Source organism: Oncorhynchus kisutch, linkage group LG8, assembly GCF_002021735.2.
Source record: "Oncorhynchus kisutch isolate 150728-3 linkage group LG8, Okis_V2, whole genome shotgun sequence".
Taxonomy (NCBI): Eukaryota; Metazoa; Chordata; class Actinopteri; order Salmoniformes; family Salmonidae; genus Oncorhynchus; species Oncorhynchus kisutch.
In genome coordinates, this window is record NC_034181.2 from 16,982,303 (window position 1) to 16,999,825 (window position 17,523).

General features: G+C 35.7%; 20 non-coding genes across 20 annotated transcripts; all 20 read right to left on the reverse strand.

Annotated features, from left to right (window-relative positions):
- Positions 1–57: 57 nt before the first annotated feature.
- On the reverse strand, positions 58–169 carry trnal-caa (transfer RNA leucine (anticodon CAA)). Its single transcript has 2 exons — positions 132–169; positions 58–103 (listed from the first exon to the last, which is right to left on the reverse strand). It is a non-coding gene; the product is annotated as a tRNA-Leu (tRNA).
- Positions 170–519: 350 nt separating this feature from the next.
- Positions 520–631, reverse strand: trnal-caa (transfer RNA leucine (anticodon CAA)). The gene is made up of 2 exons: positions 594–631; positions 520–565 (listed from the first exon to the last, which is right to left on the reverse strand). It is a non-coding gene; the product is annotated as a tRNA-Leu (tRNA).
- A 1,145-nt stretch (positions 632–1,776) lies between these two features.
- Positions 1,777–1,888, reverse strand: trnal-caa (transfer RNA leucine (anticodon CAA)). The gene is made up of 2 exons: positions 1,851–1,888; positions 1,777–1,822 (listed from the first exon to the last, which is right to left on the reverse strand). It is a non-coding gene; the product is annotated as a tRNA-Leu (tRNA).
- Positions 1,889–2,911: 1,023 nt separating this feature from the next.
- Positions 2,912–3,023, reverse strand: trnal-caa (transfer RNA leucine (anticodon CAA)). Its single transcript has 2 exons — positions 2,986–3,023; positions 2,912–2,957 (listed from the first exon to the last, which is right to left on the reverse strand). It is a non-coding gene; the product is annotated as a tRNA-Leu (tRNA).
- Positions 3,024–3,708: 685 nt separating this feature from the next.
- Positions 3,709–3,820, reverse strand: trnal-caa (transfer RNA leucine (anticodon CAA)). Its single transcript has 2 exons — positions 3,783–3,820; positions 3,709–3,754 (listed from the first exon to the last, which is right to left on the reverse strand). It is a non-coding gene; the product is annotated as a tRNA-Leu (tRNA).
- A 685-nt stretch (positions 3,821–4,505) lies between these two features.
- trnal-caa (transfer RNA leucine (anticodon CAA)) lies at positions 4,506–4,617 on the reverse strand. Its single transcript has 2 exons — positions 4,580–4,617; positions 4,506–4,551 (listed from the first exon to the last, which is right to left on the reverse strand). It is a non-coding gene; the product is annotated as a tRNA-Leu (tRNA).
- Positions 4,618–5,766: 1,149 nt separating this feature from the next.
- On the reverse strand, positions 5,767–5,878 carry trnal-caa (transfer RNA leucine (anticodon CAA)). The gene is made up of 2 exons: positions 5,841–5,878; positions 5,767–5,812 (listed from the first exon to the last, which is right to left on the reverse strand). It is a non-coding gene; the product is annotated as a tRNA-Leu (tRNA).
- Positions 5,879–6,561: 683 nt separating this feature from the next.
- On the reverse strand, positions 6,562–6,672 carry trnal-uag (transfer RNA leucine (anticodon UAG)). Its single transcript has 2 exons — positions 6,635–6,672; positions 6,562–6,607 (listed from the first exon to the last, which is right to left on the reverse strand). It is a non-coding gene; the product is annotated as a tRNA-Leu (tRNA).
- A 687-nt stretch (positions 6,673–7,359) lies between these two features.
- On the reverse strand, positions 7,360–7,471 carry trnal-caa (transfer RNA leucine (anticodon CAA)). The gene is made up of 2 exons: positions 7,434–7,471; positions 7,360–7,405 (listed from the first exon to the last, which is right to left on the reverse strand). It is a non-coding gene; the product is annotated as a tRNA-Leu (tRNA).
- Positions 7,472–8,617: 1,146 nt separating this feature from the next.
- trnal-caa (transfer RNA leucine (anticodon CAA)) lies at positions 8,618–8,729 on the reverse strand. The gene is made up of 2 exons: positions 8,692–8,729; positions 8,618–8,663 (listed from the first exon to the last, which is right to left on the reverse strand). It is a non-coding gene; the product is annotated as a tRNA-Leu (tRNA).
- Positions 8,730–9,414: 685 nt separating this feature from the next.
- trnal-caa (transfer RNA leucine (anticodon CAA)) lies at positions 9,415–9,526 on the reverse strand. The gene is made up of 2 exons: positions 9,489–9,526; positions 9,415–9,460 (listed from the first exon to the last, which is right to left on the reverse strand). It is a non-coding gene; the product is annotated as a tRNA-Leu (tRNA).
- A 1,148-nt stretch (positions 9,527–10,674) lies between these two features.
- Positions 10,675–10,786, reverse strand: trnal-caa (transfer RNA leucine (anticodon CAA)). The gene is made up of 2 exons: positions 10,749–10,786; positions 10,675–10,720 (listed from the first exon to the last, which is right to left on the reverse strand). It is a non-coding gene; the product is annotated as a tRNA-Leu (tRNA).
- A 686-nt stretch (positions 10,787–11,472) lies between these two features.
- Positions 11,473–11,583, reverse strand: trnal-caa (transfer RNA leucine (anticodon CAA)). Its single transcript has 2 exons — positions 11,546–11,583; positions 11,473–11,518 (listed from the first exon to the last, which is right to left on the reverse strand). It is a non-coding gene; the product is annotated as a tRNA-Leu (tRNA).
- A 223-nt stretch (positions 11,584–11,806) lies between these two features.
- On the reverse strand, positions 11,807–11,918 carry trnal-caa (transfer RNA leucine (anticodon CAA)). The gene is made up of 2 exons: positions 11,881–11,918; positions 11,807–11,852 (listed from the first exon to the last, which is right to left on the reverse strand). It is a non-coding gene; the product is annotated as a tRNA-Leu (tRNA).
- Positions 11,919–12,601: 683 nt separating this feature from the next.
- On the reverse strand, positions 12,602–12,712 carry trnal-caa (transfer RNA leucine (anticodon CAA)). The gene is made up of 2 exons: positions 12,675–12,712; positions 12,602–12,647 (listed from the first exon to the last, which is right to left on the reverse strand). It is a non-coding gene; the product is annotated as a tRNA-Leu (tRNA).
- A 225-nt stretch (positions 12,713–12,937) lies between these two features.
- Positions 12,938–13,049, reverse strand: trnal-caa (transfer RNA leucine (anticodon CAA)). The gene is made up of 2 exons: positions 13,012–13,049; positions 12,938–12,983 (listed from the first exon to the last, which is right to left on the reverse strand). It is a non-coding gene; the product is annotated as a tRNA-Leu (tRNA).
- A 686-nt stretch (positions 13,050–13,735) lies between these two features.
- trnal-caa (transfer RNA leucine (anticodon CAA)) lies at positions 13,736–13,847 on the reverse strand. The gene is made up of 2 exons: positions 13,810–13,847; positions 13,736–13,781 (listed from the first exon to the last, which is right to left on the reverse strand). It is a non-coding gene; the product is annotated as a tRNA-Leu (tRNA).
- A 1,483-nt stretch (positions 13,848–15,330) lies between these two features.
- On the reverse strand, positions 15,331–15,442 carry trnal-caa (transfer RNA leucine (anticodon CAA)). The gene is made up of 2 exons: positions 15,405–15,442; positions 15,331–15,376 (listed from the first exon to the last, which is right to left on the reverse strand). It is a non-coding gene; the product is annotated as a tRNA-Leu (tRNA).
- A 1,023-nt stretch (positions 15,443–16,465) lies between these two features.
- On the reverse strand, positions 16,466–16,577 carry trnal-caa (transfer RNA leucine (anticodon CAA)). Its single transcript has 2 exons — positions 16,540–16,577; positions 16,466–16,511 (listed from the first exon to the last, which is right to left on the reverse strand). It is a non-coding gene; the product is annotated as a tRNA-Leu (tRNA).
- Positions 16,578–17,264: 687 nt separating this feature from the next.
- On the reverse strand, positions 17,265–17,376 carry trnal-caa (transfer RNA leucine (anticodon CAA)). The gene is made up of 2 exons: positions 17,339–17,376; positions 17,265–17,310 (listed from the first exon to the last, which is right to left on the reverse strand). It is a non-coding gene; the product is annotated as a tRNA-Leu (tRNA).
- Positions 17,377–17,523: the final 147 nt, after the last annotated feature.

The window sequence follows — 17,523 nt, forward strand, 5'->3', positions numbered from 1 at the left end:
CACCATTTGGAGAATTTTTCGGTATTGACAAAGAGCTACTTTTTAAGGCAAAAGTTGTGTCAGAAGAGGGATTTGAACCCTCGCCTCCAATCGGAGACCAGAACACCCCAGTAACTAGGAAGGACTCTCACCTTGAGTCTGGCGCCTTAGACCACTCGGCCATCCTGACAATTATAAATATTTAAAATTCATATGTTTTCGCGATTCTGTAACATAACGTCTGATATGTCTGATGGAAACATGCCGATCTTAAGATACAAAGAAAAATAAACAAAAAATGTTAAAAGCTAATGAAAGATATAGTAAAAAACATTTTTTTATGGATTTTGAGTAACTTTTTGAATTCTAAACTAGGCATATGATGACATGTATCGAACGATTATTCGCGTTTCATGTGTTGTCTGTTCTCAAACTATGGCATCTATCAAACGATTAATCACTGTTCATGTGTTTTCCTTTCACCATTTGGAGAACTTTTCGGATTTGACAAAGAGCTACTCTTTTTTAAGGCAAAAGTTGTGTCAGAAGAGGGATTTGAACCCTCGCCTCCAATCGGAGACCAGAACACCCCAGTAACTAGGAAGGACTCTCACCTTGAGTCTGGCGCCTTAGACCACTCGGCCATCCTGACAATTATAAATATTTAAAATTCATAGGTTTTCGCGATTCTGTAACATAACGTCTGATATGTCTGATGGAAACATGCCGATATTAAGATACAAAGAAAAATAAACAAAAATTGTTAAAAGCTAATGAAAGATATAATAAAAAACATTTTTTTATGGATTTTGAGTAACTTTCACCATTTGGAGAATTTTTCGGTATTGACAAAGAGCTACTTTTTAAGGCAAAAGTTGTGTCAGAAGAGTGATTTGAACCCTCGCCTCCAATCGGAGACCAGAACACCCCAGTAACTAGGAAGGACTCTCACCTTGAGTCTGGCGCCTTAGACCACTCGGCCATCCTGACAATTATAAATATTTAAAATTCATATGTTTTCGCGATTCTGTAACATAACGTCTGATATGTCTGATGGAAACATGCCGATCTTAAGATACAAAGAAAAATAAACAAAAAATGTTAAAAGCTAATGAAAGATATAGTAAAAAACATTTTTTTATGGATTTTGAGTAACTTTTTGAATTCTAAACTAGGCATATGATGACATGTATCGAACGATTATTCGCGTTTCATGTGTTGTCTGTTCTCAAACTATGGCATCTATCAAACGATTAATCACTGTTCATGTGTTTTCCTTTCACCATTTGGAGAACTTTTCGGATTTGACAAAGAGCTACTCTTTTTTAAGGCAAAAGTTGTGTCAGAAGAGGGATTTGAACCCTCGCCTCCAATCGGAGACCAGAACACCCCAGTAACTAGGAAGGACTCTCACCTTGAGTCTGGCGACTTAGACCACTCGGCCATCCTGACAACTATAAATCCTTAAATTCATATGTTTTCACGATTCTGTAACATAACGTCTGATATGTCTGATGGAAACATGCCGATCTTAAGATACAAAGAAAAATAAACATTTTTTTTTTAAAGCTAATGAAAGATATAGTAAAAACATTTTTTAATGGATTTTGAGTAACTTTTTGAATTCTAAACTAGGCATATGATGACATGTATCGAACGATTATTCGCGTTTCATGTGTTGTCTGTTCTCAAACTATGGCATCTATCAAACGATTAATCACTGTTCATGTGTTTTCCTTTCACCATTTGGAGAATTTTTCGGTATTGACAAAGAGCTACTTTTTAAGGCAAAAGTTGTGTCAGAAGAGGGATTTGAACCCTCGCCTCCAATCGGAGACCAGAACACCCCAGTAACTAGGAAGGACTCTCACCTTGAGTCTGGCGCCTTAGACCACTCGGCCATCCTGACAATTATAAATATTTAAAATTCATATGTTTTCGCGATTCTGTAACATAACGTCTGATATGTCTGATGGAAACATGCCGATATTAAGATACAAAGAAAAATAAACAAAAATTGTTAAAAGCTAATGAAAGATATAATAAAAAACATTTTTTTATGGATTTTGAGTAACTTTCACCATTTGGAGAATTTTTCGGTATTGACAAAGAGCTACTTTTTAAGGCAAAAGTTGTGTGAGAAGAGGGATTTGAACCCTCGCCTCTAATCGGAGAACAGAATACCCCAGTAACTAGGAAGGACTCTCACCTTGAGTCTGGCGCCTTAGACCACTCGGCCATCCTGACAATTAAAAGTCTTTAAAATTCATAGGTTTTCACAATTCTGTAACATAACGTCTGATATGTCTGATGGAAACATGCCGATCTTAAGATACAAAGAAAAATAAACAAAAAATGTTAAAAGCTAATGAAAGATATAGTAAAAAACATTTTTTAATGGATTTTGAGTAACTTTTTGAATTCTAAACTAGGCATATGATGACATGTATCGAACGATTATTCGCGTTTCATGTGTTGTCTGTTCTCAAACTATGGCATCTATCAAACGATTAATCACTGTTCATGTGTTTTCCTTTCACCATTTGGAGAATTTTTCGGTATTGACAAAGAGCTACTTTTTAAGGCAAAAGTTGTGTCAGAAGAGGGATTTGAACCCTCGCCTCCAATCGGAGACAAGAACACCCCAGTAACTAGGAAGGACTCTCACCTTGAGTCTGGCGCCTTAGACCACTCGGCCATCCTGACAATTATAAATATTTAAAATTCATATGTTTTCGCGATTCTGTAACATAACGTCTGATATGTCTGATGGAAACATGCCGATCTTAAGATACAAAGAAAAATAAACAAAAATTGTTAAAAGCTAATGAAAGATATAATAAAAAACATTTTTTTATGGATTTTGAGTAACTTTCACCATTTGGAGTATTTTTCGGTATTGACAAAGAGCTACTTTTTAAGGCAAAAGTTGTGTCAGAAGAGGGATTTGAACCCTCGCCTCCAATCGGAGACCAGAATACCCCAGTAACTAGGAAGGACTCTCACCTTGAGTCTGGCGCCTTAGACCACTCGGCCATCCTGACAATTAAAAGTCTTTAAAATTCATATGTTTTCGCGATTCTGTAACATAACGTCTGATATGTCTGATGGAAACATGCCGATCTTAAGATACAAAGAAAAATAAACAAAAATTGTTAAAAGCTAATGAAAGATATAATAAAAAACATTTTTTTATGGATTTTGAGTAACTTTCACCATTTGGAGAATTTTTCGGTATTGACAAAGAGCTACTTTTTAAGGCAAAAGTTGTGTCAGAAGAGGGATTTGAACCCTCGCCTCCAATCGGAGACCAGAATACCCCAGTAACTAGGAAGGAGTCTCACCTTGAGTCTGGCGCATTAGACCACTCGGCCATCCTGACAATTAAAAGTCTTTAAAATTCATAGGTTTTCACGATTCTGTAACATAACGTCTGATATGTCTGATGGAAACATGCCGATCTTAAGATACAAAGAAAAATAAACAAAAAATGTTAAAAGCTAATGAAAGATATAGTAAAAAACATTTTTTAATGGATTTTGAGTAACTTTTTGAATTCTAAACTAGGCATATGATGACATGTATCGAACGATTATTCGCGTTTCATGTGTTGTCTGTTCTCAAACTATGGCATCTATCAAACGATTAATCACTGTTCATGTGTTTTCCTTTCACCATTTGGAGAACTTTTCGGTATTGACAAAGAGCTACTTTTTAAGGCAAAAGTTGTGTCAGAAGAGGGATTTGAACCCTCGCCTCCAATCGGAGACCAGAATACCCCAGTAACTAGGAAGGACACTCACCTTGAGTCTGGCGCCTTAGACCACTCGGCCATCCTGACAATTAAAAGTCTTTAAAATTCATATGTTTTCGCGATTCTGTAACATAACGTCTGATATGTCTGATGGAAACATGCCGATCTTAAGATACAAAGAAAAATAAACAAAAATTGTTAAAAGCTAATGAAAGATATAATAAAAAACATTTTTTTATGGATTTTGAGTAACTTTCACCATTTGGAGAATTTTTCGGTATTGACAAAGAGCTACTTTTTAAGGCAAAAGTTGTGTCAGAAGAGGGATTTGAACCCTCGCCTCCAATCGGAGACCAGAATACCCCAGTAACTAGGAAGGAGTCTCACCTTGAGTCTGGCGCATTAGACCACTCGGCCATCCTGACAATTAAAAGTCTTTAAAATTCATAGGTTTTCACGATTCTGTAACATAACGTCTGATATGTCTGATGGAAACATGCCGATCTTAAGATACAAAGAAAAATAAACAAAAAATGTTAAAAGCTAATGAAAGATATAGTAAAAAACATTTTTTAATGGATTTTGAGTAACTTTTTGAATTCTAAACTAGGCATATGATGACATGTATCGAACGATTATTCGCGTTTCATGTGTTGTCTGTTCTCAAACTATGGCATCTATCAAACGATTAATCACTGTTCATGTGTTTTCCTTTCACCATTTGGAGAACTTTTCGGTATTGACAAAGAGCTACTTTTTAAGGCAAAAGTTGTGTCAGAAGAGGGATTTGAACCCTCGCCTCCAATCGGAGACCAGAACACCCCAGTAACTAGGAAGGACTCTCACCTTGAGTCTGGCGCCTTAGACCACTCGGCCATCCTGACAATTATAAATATTTAAAATTCATATGTTTTCGCGATTCTGTAACATAACGTCTGATATGTCTGATGGAAACATGCCGATCTTAAGATACAAAGAAAAATAAACAAAAAATGTTAAAAGCTAATGAAAGATATAATAAAAAACATTTTTTTATGGATTTTGAGTAACTTTCACCATTTGGAGAATTTTTCGGTATTGACAAAGAGCTACTTTTTAAGGCAAAAGTTGTGTGAGAAGAGGGATTTGAACCCTCGCCTCTAATCGGAGAACAGAATACCCCAGTAACTAGGAAGGACTCTCACCTTGAGTCTGGCACCTTAGACCACTCGGCCATCCTGACAATTAAAAGTCTTTAAAATTCATAGGTTTTCACAATTCTGTAACATAACGTCTGATATGTCTGATGGAAACATGCCGATCTTAAGATACAAAGAAAAATAAACAAAAATTGTTAAAAGCTAATGAAAGATATAGTAAAAAACATTTTTTAATGGATTTTGAGTAACTTTTTGAATTCTAAACTAGGCATATGATGACATGTATCGAACGATTATTCGCGTTTCATGTGTTGTCTGTTCTCAAACTATGGCATCTATCAAACGATTAATCACTGTTCATGTGTTTTCCTTTCACCATTTGGAGAACTTTTCGGATTTGACAAAGAGCTACTCTTTTTTAAGGCAAAAGTTGTGTCAGAAGAGGGATTTGAACCCTCGCCTTCAATCGGAGACCAGAATACCCCAGTAACTAGGAAGGACTCTCACCTTGAGTCTGGCGCCTTAGACCACTCGGCCATCCTGACAATTAAAAGTCTTTAAAATTCATAGGTTTTCACAATTCTGTAACATAACGTCTGATATGTCTGATGGAAACATGCCGATCTTAAGATACAAAGAAAAATAAACAAAAAATGTTAAAAGCTAATGAAAGATATAGTAAAAACATTTTTTTATGGATTTTGAGTAACTTTTTGAATTCTAAACTAGGCATATGATGACATGTATCGAACGATTATTCGCGTTTCATGTGTTGTCTGTTCTCAAACTATGGCATCTATCAAACGATTAATCACTGTTCATGTGTTTTCCTTTCACCATTTGGAGAACTTTTCGGATTTGACAAAGAGCTACTCTTTTTTAAGGCAAAAGTTGTGTCAGAAGAGGGATTTGAACCCTCGCCTCCAATCGGAGACCAGAATACCCCAGTAACTAGGAAGGACTCTCACCTTGAGTCTGGCGCCTTAGACCACTCGGCCATCCTGACAATTAAAAGTCTTTAAAATTCATAGGTTTTCACAATTCTGTAACATAACGTCTGATATGTCTGATGGAAACATGCCGATCTTAAGATACAAAGAAAAATAAACAAAAAATGTTAAAAGCTAATGAAAGATATAGTAAAAACATTTTTTATGGATTTTGAGTAACTTTTTGAATTCTAAACTAAGCATATGATGACATGTATCGAACGATTATTCGCGTTTCATGTGTTGTCTGTTCTCAAACTATGGCATCTATCAAACGATTAATCACTGTTCATGTGTTTTCCTTTCACCATTTGGAGAATTTTTCGGTATTGACAAAGAGCTACTTTTTAAGGCAAAAGTTGTGTCAGAAGAGGGATTTGAACCCTCGCCTCCAATCGGAGACCAGAACACCCGAGTAACTAGGAAGGAATCTCACCTTGAGTCAGGCACCTTAGACCACTCGGCCATCCTGACAATTATAAATATTTAAAATTCATATGTTTTCACGATTCTGTAACATAACGTCTGATATGTCTGATGGAAACATGCCGATCTTAAGATACAAAGAAAAATAAACAAAAATTGTTAAAAGCTAATGAAAGATATAATAAAAAACATTTTTGTATGGATTTTGAGTAACTTTCACCATTTGGAGAATTTTTCGGTATTGACAAAGAGCTACTTTTTAAGGCAAAAGTTGTGTCAGAAGAGGGATTTGAACCCTCGCCTCCAATCGGAGACCAGAATACCCCAGTAACTAGGAAGGACTCTCACCTAGATCTGGCGCCTTAGACCACTCGGCCATCCTGACAATTAAAAGTCTTTAAAATTCATAGGTTTTCACAATTCTGTAACATAACGTCTGATATGTCTGATGGAAACATGCCGATCTTAAGATACAAAGAAAAATAAACAAAAAATGTTAAAAGCTAATGAAAGATATAGTAAAAAACATTTTTTAATGGATTTTGAGTAACTTTTTGAATTCTAAACTAGGCATATGATGGCATGTATCGAACGATTATTCGCGTTTCATGTGTTGTCTGTTCTCAAACTATGGCATCTATCAAACGATTAATCACTGTTCATGTGTTTTCCTTTCACCATTTGGAGAACTTTTCGGATTTGACAAAGAGCTACTCTTTTTTAAGGCAAAAGTTGTGTCAGAAGAGGGATTTGAACCTTCGCCTCCAATCGGAGACCAGAACACCCCAGTATCTAGGAAGGACTCTCACCTTGAGTCTGGCACCTTAGACCACTCGGCCATCCTGACAATTATAAATCCTTAAATTCATATGCTTTCACGATTCTGTAACATAACGTCTGATATGTCTGATGGAAACATGCCGATCTTAAGATACAAAGAAAAATAAACAAAAATTGTTAAAAGCTAATGAAAGATATAATAAAAAACATTTTTGTATGGATTTTGAGTAACTTTCACCATTTGGAGAATTTTTCGGTATTGACAAAGAGCTACTTTTTAAGGCAAAAGTTGTGTCAGAAGAGGGATTTGAACCCTCGCCTCCAATCGGAGACCAGAATACCCCAGTAACTAGGAAGGACTCTCACCTTGAGTCTGGCGCCTTAGACCACTCGGCCATCCTGACAATTAAAAATCTTTAAAATTCATAGGTTTTCACAATTCTGTAACATAACGTCTGATATGTCTGATGGAAACATGCCGATCTTAAGATACAAAGAAAAATAAACAAAAAATGTTAAAAGCTAATGAAAGATATAGTAAAAAACATTTTTTAATGGATTTTGAGTAACTTTTTGAATTCTAAACTAGGCATATGATGACATGTATCGAACGATTATTCGCGTTTCATGTGTTGTCTGTTCTCAAACTATGGCATCTATCAAACGATTTATCACTGTTCATGTGTTTTCCTTTCACCATTTGGAGAACTTTTCGGATTTGACAAAGAGCTACTCTTTTTTAAGGCAAAAGTTGTGTCAGAAGAGGGATTTGAACCCTCGCCTCCAATCGAAGACCAGAACACCCCAGTAACTAGGAAGGACTCTCACCTTGAGTCTGGCGACTTAGACCACTCGGCCATCCTGACAACTATAAATCCTTAAATTCATATGTTTTCACGATTCTGTAACATAACGTCTGATATGTCTGATGGAAACATGCCGATCTTAAGATACAAAGAAAAATAAACAAAAAATGTTAAAAGCTAATGAAAGATATAATAAAAAACATTTTTTTATGGATTTTGAGTAACTTTCACCATTTGGAGAATTATTCGGTATTGACAAAGAGCTACTTTTTAAGGCAAAAGTTGTGTCAGAAGAGGGATTTGAACCCTCGCCTCCAATCGGAGACCAGAATACCCCAGTAACTAGGAAGGAGTCTCACCTTGAGTCTGGCGCATTAGACCACTCGGCCATCCTGACAATTAAAAGTCTTTAAAATTCATAGGTTTTCACGATTCTGTAACATAACGTCTGATATGTCTGATGGAAACATGCCGATCTTAAGATACAAAGAAAAATAAACAAAAAATGTTAAAAGCTAATGAAAGATATAGTAAAAAACATTTTTTAATGGATTTTGAGTAACTTTTTGAATTCTAAACTAGGCATATGATGACATGTATCGAACGATTATTCGCGTTTCATGTGTTGTCTGTTCTCAAACTATGGCATCTATCAAACGATTAATCACTGTTCATGTGTTTTCCTTTCACCATTTGGAGAACTTTTCGGTATTGACAAAGAGCTACTTTTTAAGGCAAAAGTTGTGTCAGAAGAGGGATTTGAACCCTCGCCTCCAATCGGAGACCAGAATACCCCAGTAACTAGGAAGGACACTCACCTTGAGTCTGGCGCCTTAGACCACTCGGCCATCCTGACAATTAAAAGTCTTTAAAATTCATATGTTTTCGCGATTCTGTAACATAACGTCTGATATGTCTGATGGAAACATGCCGATCTTAAGATACAAAGAAAAATAAACAAAAATTGTTAAAAGCTAATGAAAGATATAATAAAAAACATTTTTTTATGGATTTTGAGTAACTTTCACCATTTGGAGAATTTTTCGGTATTGACAAAGAGCTACTTTTTAAGGCAAAAGTTGTGTCAGAAGAGGGATTTGAACCCTCGCCTCCAATCGGAGACCAGAATACCCCAGTAACTAGGAAGGAGTCTCACCTTGAGTCTGGCGCATTAGACCACTCGGCCATCCTGACAATTAAAAGTCTTTAAAATTCATAGGTTTTCACGATTCTGTAACATAACGTCTGATATGTCTGATGGAAACATGCCGATCTTAAGATACAAAGAAAAATAAACAAAAAATGTTAAAAGCTAATGAAAGATATAGTAAAAAACATTTTTTAATGGATTTTGAGTAACTTTTTGAATTCTAAACTAGGCATATGATGACATGTATCGAACGATTATTCGCGTTTCATGTGTTGTCTGTTCTCAAACTATGGCATCTATCAAACGATTAATCACTGTTCATGTGTTTTCCTTTCACCATTTGGAGAACTTTTCGGTATTGACAAAGAGCTACTTTTTAAGGCAAAAGTTGTGTCAGAAGAGGGATTTGAACCCTCGCCTCCAATCGGAGACCAGAACACCCCAGTAACTAGGAAGGACTCTCACCTTGAGTCTGGCGCCTTAGACCACTCGGCCATCCTGACAATTATAAATATTTAAAATTCATATGTTTTCGCGATTCTGTAACATAACGTCTGATATGTCTGATGGAAACATGCCGATCTTAAGATACAAAGAAAAATAAACAAAAAATGTTAAAAGCTAATGAAAGATATAATAAAAAACATTTTTTTATGGATTTTGAGTAACTTTCACCATTTGGAGAATTTTTCGGTATTGACAAAGAGCTACTTTTTAAGGCAAAAGTTGTGTGAGAAGAGGGATTTGAACCCTCGCCTCTAATCGGAGAACAGAATACCCCAGTAACTAGGAAGGACTCTCACCTTGAGTCTGGCACCTTAGACCACTCGGCCATCCTGACAATTAAAAGTCTTTAAAATTCATAGGTTTTCACAATTCTGTAACATAACGTCTGATATGTCTGATGGAAACATGCCGATCTTAAGATACAAAGAAAAATAAACAAAAATTGTTAAAAGCTAATGAAAGATATAGTAAAAAACATTTTTTAATGGATTTTGAGTAACTTTTTGAATTCTAAACTAGGCATATGATGACATGTATCGAACGATTATTCGCGTTTCATGTGTTGTCTGTTCTCAAACTATGGCATCTATCAAACGATTAATCACTGTTCATGTGTTTTCCTTTCACCATTTGGAGAACTTTTCGGATTTGACAAAGAGCTACTCTTTTTTAAGGCAAAAGTTGTGTCAGAAGAGGGATTTGAACCCTCGCCTTCAATCGGAGACCAGAATACCCCAGTAACTAGGAAGGACTCTCACCTTGAGTCTGGCGCCTTAGACCACTCGGCCATCCTGACAATTAAAAGTCTTTAAAATTCATAGGTTTTCACAATTCTGTAACATAACGTCTGATATGTCTGATGGAAACATGCCGATCTTAAGATACAAAGAAAAATAAACAAAAATGTTAAAAGCTAATGAAAGATATAGTAAAAACATTTTTTTATGGATTTTGAGTAACTTTTTGAATTCTAAACTAGGCATATGATGACATGTATCGAACGATTATTCGCGTTTCATGTGTTGTCTGTTCTCAAACTATGGCATCTATCAAACGATTAATCACTGTTCATGTGTTTTCCTTTCACCATTTGGAGAACTTTTCGGATTTGACAAAGAGCTACTCTTTTTTAAGGCAAAAGTTGTGTCAGAAGAGGGATTTGAACCCTCGCCTCCAATCGGAGACCAGAATACCCCAGTAACTAGGAAGGACTCTCACCTTGAGTCTGGCGCCTTAGACCACTCGGCCATCCTGACAATTATAAATATTTAAAATTCATAGGTTTTCACAATTCTGTAACATAACGTCTGATATGTCTGATGGAAACATGCCGATCTTAAGATACAAAGAAAAATAAACAAAAAATGTTAAAGCTAATGAAAGATATAGTAAAAAACATTTTTTAATGGATTTTGAGTAACTTTTTGAATTCTAAACTAGGCATATGATGACATGTATCGAACGATTATTCGCGTTTCATGTGTTGTCTGTTCTCAAACTATGGCATCTATCAAACGATTTATCACTGTTCATGTGTTTTCCTTTCACCATTTGGAGAACTTTTCGGATTTGACAAAGAGCTACTCTTTTTTAAGGCAAAAGTTGTGTCAGAAGAGGGATTTGAACCCTCGCCTCCAATCGAAGACCAGAACACCCCAGTAACTAGGAAGGACTCTCACCTTGAGTCTGGCGACTTAGACCACTCGGCCATCCTGACAACTATAAATCCTTAAATTCATATGTTTTCACGATTCTGTAACATAACGTCTGATATGTCTGATGGAAACATGCCGATCTTAAGATACAAAGAAAAATAAACAAAAAATGTTAAAAGCTAATGAAAGATATAATAAAAAACATTTTTTTATGGATTTTGAGTAACTTTCACCATTTGGAGAATTATTCGGTATTGACAAAGAGCTACTTTTTAAGGCAAAATTTGTGTCAGAAGAGGGATTTGAACCCTCGCCTCCAATCGGAGACCAGAACACCCCAGTACTAGGAAGGACTCTCACCTTGAGTCTGGCGCCTTAGACCACTCGGCCATCCTGACAACTATAAATCCTTAAATTCATATGTTTTCACGATTCTGTAACATAACGTCTGATATGTCTGATGGAAACATGCCGATCTTAAGATACAAAGAAAAATAAACAAAAATGTTAAAAGCTAATGAAAGATATAATAAAAACATTTTTTTATGGATTTTGAGTAACTTTCACCATTTGGAGAATTATTCGGTATTGACAAAGAGCTACTTTTTAAGGCAAAAGTTGTGTCAGAAGAGGGATTTGAACCCTCGCCTCCAATCGGAGACCAGAACACCCCAGTAACTAGGAATGACTTTCAACTTGAGTCTGGCGCCTTAGACCACTCGGCCATCCTGACAATTAAAAACATTAAAATTCATATGTTTTCACAATTCGTGAACATAACGTCTGATATGTCTGATGGAAACATGTCGATCTTAAGATACAAAGAAAAATAAACAATTTTTTTAAAGCTAATGAAAGATATAGTAAAAAACATTTTTTAATGGATTTTGAGTAACTTTTTGAATTCTAAACTAGGCATATGATGACATGTATCGAACGATTATTCGCGTTTCATGTGTTGTCTGTTCTCAAACTATGGCATCTATCAAACGATTAATCACTGTTCATGTGTTTTCCTTTCACCATTTGGAGAACTTTTCGGATTTGACAAAGAGCTACTCTTTTTTAAGGCAAAAGTTCTGTCAGAAGAGGGATTTGAACACTCGCCTCCAATCAGAGACCAGAACACCCCAGTAACTAGGAAGGACTCTCACCTTGAGTCTGGCGACTTAGACCACTCGGCCATCCTGACAACTATAAATCCTTAAATTCATATGTTTTCACGATTCTGTAACATAACGTCTGATATGTCTGATGGAAACATGCCGATCTTAAGATACAAAGAAAAATAAACAAAAATGTTAAAAGCTAATGAAAGATATAATAAAAAACATTTTTTTATGGATTTTGAGTAACTTTCACCATTTGGAGAATTATTCGGTATTGACAAAGATCTACTTTTTAAGGCAAAATTTGTGTCAGAAGAGGGATTTGAACCCTCGCCTCCAATCGGAGACCAGAACACCCCAGTACTAGGAAGGACTCTCACCTTGAGTCTGGCGCCTTAGACCACTCGGCCATCCTGACAACTATAAATCCTTAAATTCATATGTTTTCACGATTCTGTAACATAACGTCTGATATGTCTGATGGAAACATGCCGATCTTAAGATACAAAGAAAAATAAACAAAAATTGTTAAAAGCTAATGAAAGATATAATAAAAAACATTTTTTTATGGATTTTGAGTAACTTTCACCATTTGGAGAATTATTCGGTATTGACAAAGAGCTACTTTTTAAGGCAAAAGTTGGGTCAGAAGAGGGATTTGAACCCTCGCCTCCAATCGGAGACCAGAACACCCCAGTAACTAGGAATGACTTTCAACTTGAGTCTGGCGCCTTAGACCACTCGGCCATCCTGACAATTAAAAAACATTAAAATTCATATGTTTTCACAATTCTGTAACATAACGTCTGATATGTCTGATGGAAACATGTCGATCTTAAGATACAAAGAAAAATAAACAATTTTTTTTAAAGCTAATGAAAGATATAGTAAAAAACATTTTTTAATGGATTTTGAGTAACTTTTTGAATTCTAAACTAGGCATATGATGACATGTATCGAACGATTATTCGCGTTTCATGTGTTGTCTGTTCTCAAACTATGGCATCTATCAAACGATTAATCACTGTTCATGTGTTTTCCTTTCACCATTTGGAGAACTTTTCGGATTTGACAAAGAGCTACTCTTTTTTAAGGCAAAAGTTGTGTCAGAAGAGGGATTTGAACCCTCGCCTCCAATCAGAGACCAGAACACCCCAGTAACTAGGAAGGACTCTCACCTTGAGTCTGGCGACTTAGACCACTCGGCCATCCTGACAACTATAAATCCTTAAATTCATATGTTTTCACGATTCTGTAACATAACGTCTGATATGTCTGATGGAAACATGCCGATCTTAAGATACAAAGAAAAATAAACAAAAATTGTTAAAAGCTAATGAAAGATATAATAAAAAACATTTTTTTATGGATTTTGAGTAACTTTCACCATTTGGAGAATTATTCGGTATTGACAAAGAGCTACTTTTTAAGGCAAAAGTTGTGTCAGAAGAGGGATTTGAACCCTCGCCTCCAATCGGAGACCAGAACACCCCAGTAACTAGGAATGACTTTCAACTTGAGTCTGGCGCCTTAGACCACTCGGCCATCCTGACAATTAAAAAACATTAAAATTCATATGTTTTCACAATTCTGTAACATAACGTCTGATATGTCTGATGGAAACATGTCGATCTTAAGATACAAAGAAAAATAAACAATTTTTTTTAAAGCTAATGAAAGATATAGTAAAAAACATTTTTTTATGGATTTTGAGTAACTTTTTGAATTCTAAACTAGGCATATGATGACATGTATCGAACGATTATTCGCGTTTCATGTGTTGTCTGTTCTCAAACTATGGCATCTATCAAACGATTAATCACTGTTCATGTGTTTTCCTTTCACCATTTGGAGAACTTTTCGGATTTGACAAAGAGCTACTCTTTTTTAAGGCAAAAGTTGTGTCAGAAGAGGGATTTGAACCCTCGCCTCCAATCGGAGACCAGAACACCCCAGTAACTAGGAAGGACTCTCACCTTGAGTCTGGCGACTTAGACCACTCGGCCATCCTGACAACTATAAATCCTTAAATTCATATGTTTTCACGATTCTGTAACATAACGTCTGATATGTCTGATGGAAACATGCCGATCTTAAGATACAAAGAAAAATAAACAAAAATTGTTAAAAGCTAATGAAAGATATAATAAAAAACATTTTTTTATGGATTTTGAGTAACTTTCACCATTTGGAGAATTATTCGGTATTGACAAAGAGCTACTTTTTAAGGCAAAAGTTGTGTCAGAAGAGGGATTTGAACCCTCGCCTCCAATCGGAGACCAGAACACCCCAGTAACTAGGAATGACTTTCAACTTGAGTCTGGCGCCTCAGACCACTCGGCCATCCTGACAATTAAAAAACATTAAAATTCATATGTTTTCACAATTCGTGAACATAACGTCTGATATGTCTGATGGAAACATGTCGATCTTAAGATACAAAGAAAAATAAACAATTTTTTTTAAAGCTAATGAAAGATATAGTAAAAAACATTTTTTAATGGATTTTGAGTAACTTTTTGAATTCTAAACTAGGCATATGATGACATGTATCGAACGATTATTCGCGTTTCATGTGTTGTCTGTTCTCAAACTATGGCATCTATCAAACGATTAATCACTGTTCATGTGTTTTCCTTTCACCATTTGGAGAACTTTTCGGATTTGACAAAGAGCTACTCTTTTTTAAGGCAAAAGTTCTGTCAGAAGAGGGATTTGAACACTCGCCTCCAATCAGAGACCAGAACACCCCAGTAACTAGGAAGGACTCTCACCTTGAGTCTGGCGACTTAGACCACTCGGCCATCCTGACAACTATAAATCCTTAAATTCATATGTTTTCACGATTCTGTAACATAACGTCTGATATGTCTGATGGAAACATGCCGATCTTAAGATACAAAGAAAAATAAACAAAAAATGTTAAAAGCTAATGAAAGATATAATAAAAACATTTTTTTATGGATTTTGAGTAACTTTCACCATTTGGAGAATTATTCGGTATTGACAAAGAGCTACTTTTTAAGGCAAAAGTTGTGTCAGAAGAGGGATTTGAACCCTCGCCTCCAATTGGAGACCAGAATACCCCAGTAACTAGGAAGCACTCTCACCTTGAGTCTGGCGCCTTAGACCACTCGGCCATCCTGACAATTAAAAGTCTTTAAAATTCATAGGTTTTCACAATTCTGTAACATAACGTCTGATATGTCTGATGGAAACATGCCGATCTTAAGATACAAAGAAAAATAAACAAAAAATGTTAAAAGCTAATGAAAGATATAGTAAAAAACATTTTTTATGGATTTTGAGTAACTTTTTGAATTCTAAACTAGGCATATGATGACATGTATCGAACGATTATTCGCGTTTCATGTGTTGTCTGTTCTCAAACTATGGCATCTATCAAACGATTAATCACTGTTCATGTGTTTTCCTTTCACCATTTGGAGAACTTTTCGGATTTGACAAAGAGCTACTCTTTTTTAAGGCAAAAGTTGTGTCAGAAGAGGGATTTGAACCCTCGCCTCCAATCGGAGACCAGAACACCCCAGTAACTAGGAAGGACTCTCACCTTGAGTCTGGCGACTTAGACCACTAGGCCATCCTGACAACTATAAATCCTTAAATTCATATGTTTTCACGATTCTGTAACATAACGTCTGATATGTCTGATGGAAACATGCCGATCTTAAGATACAAAGAAAAATAAACAAAAAATGTTAAAAGCTAATGAAAGATATAATAAAAAACATTTTTTTATGGATTTTGAGTAACTTTCACCATTTGGAGAATTATTCGGTATTGACAAAGAGCTACTTTTTAAGGCAAAAGTTGTGTCAGATGAGGGATTTGAACCCTCGCCTCCAATCGGAGACCAGAATACCCCAGTAACTAGGAAGCACTCTCACCTTGAGTCTGGCGCCTTAGACCACTCGGCCATCCTGACAACTATAAATCCTTAAATTCATATGTTTTCACGATTCTGTAACATAACGTCTGATATGTCTGATGGAAACATGCCGATCTTAAGATACAAAGAAAAATAAACAAAAATTGTTAAAAGCTAATGAAAGATATAATAAAAAACATTTTTTTATGGATTTTGAGTAACTTTCACCATTTGGAGAATTATTCGGTATTGACAAAGAGCTACTTTTTAAGGCAAAAGTTGTGTCAGAAGAGGGATTTGAACCCTCACCTCCAATCGGAGACCAGAATACCCCAGTAACTAGGAAGCACTCTCACCTTGAGTCTGGCGCCTTAGACCACTCGGCCATCCTGACAATTAAAAGTCTTTAAAATTCATAGGTTTTCACAATTCTGTAACATAACGTCTGATATGTCTGATGGAAACATGCCGATCTTAAGATACAAAGAAAAATAAACAAAAAATGTTAAAAGCTAATGAAAGATATAGTAAAAAACATTTTTTTATGGATTTTGAGTAACTTTTTGAATTCTAAACTAGGCATATGATGACATGTATCGAACGATTATTCGCGTTTCATGTGTTGTCTGTTCTCAAACTATGGCATCTATCAAACGATTAATCACTGTTCATGTGTTTTCCTTTCACCATTTGGAGAACTTTTCGGATTTGACAAAGAGCTACTCTTTTTTAAGGCAAAATTTGTGTCAGAAGAGGGATTTGAACCCTCGCCTCCAATCGGAGACCAGAACACCCCAGTAACTAGGAAGGACTCTCACCTTGAGTCTGGCGACTTAGACCACTCGGCCATCCTGACAACTATAAATCCTTAAATTCATATGTTTTCACGATTCTGTAACATAACGTCTGATATGTCTGATAGAAACATGCCGATCTTAAGATACAAAGAAAAATAAACAAAAAATGTTAAAAGCTAATGAAAGATATAATAAAAAACATTTTTTTATGGATTTTGAGTAACTTTCACCATTTGGAGAATTATTCGGTATTGACAAAGAGCTACTTTTTAAGGCAAAAGTTGTGTCAGAAGAGGGATTTGAACCCTCGCCTCCAATCGGAGACCAGAATACCCCAGTAACTAGGAAGCACTCTCACCTTGAGTCTGGCGCCTTAGACCACTCGGCCATCCTGACAATTAAAAGTCTTTTAATTCATAGGTTTTCACAATTCTGTAACATAACGTCTGATCTGTCTGATGGAAACATGCCGATCTTAAGATACAAAGAAAAATAAACAAAAAATGTTAAAAGCTAATGAAAGATATAGTAAAAAACATTTTT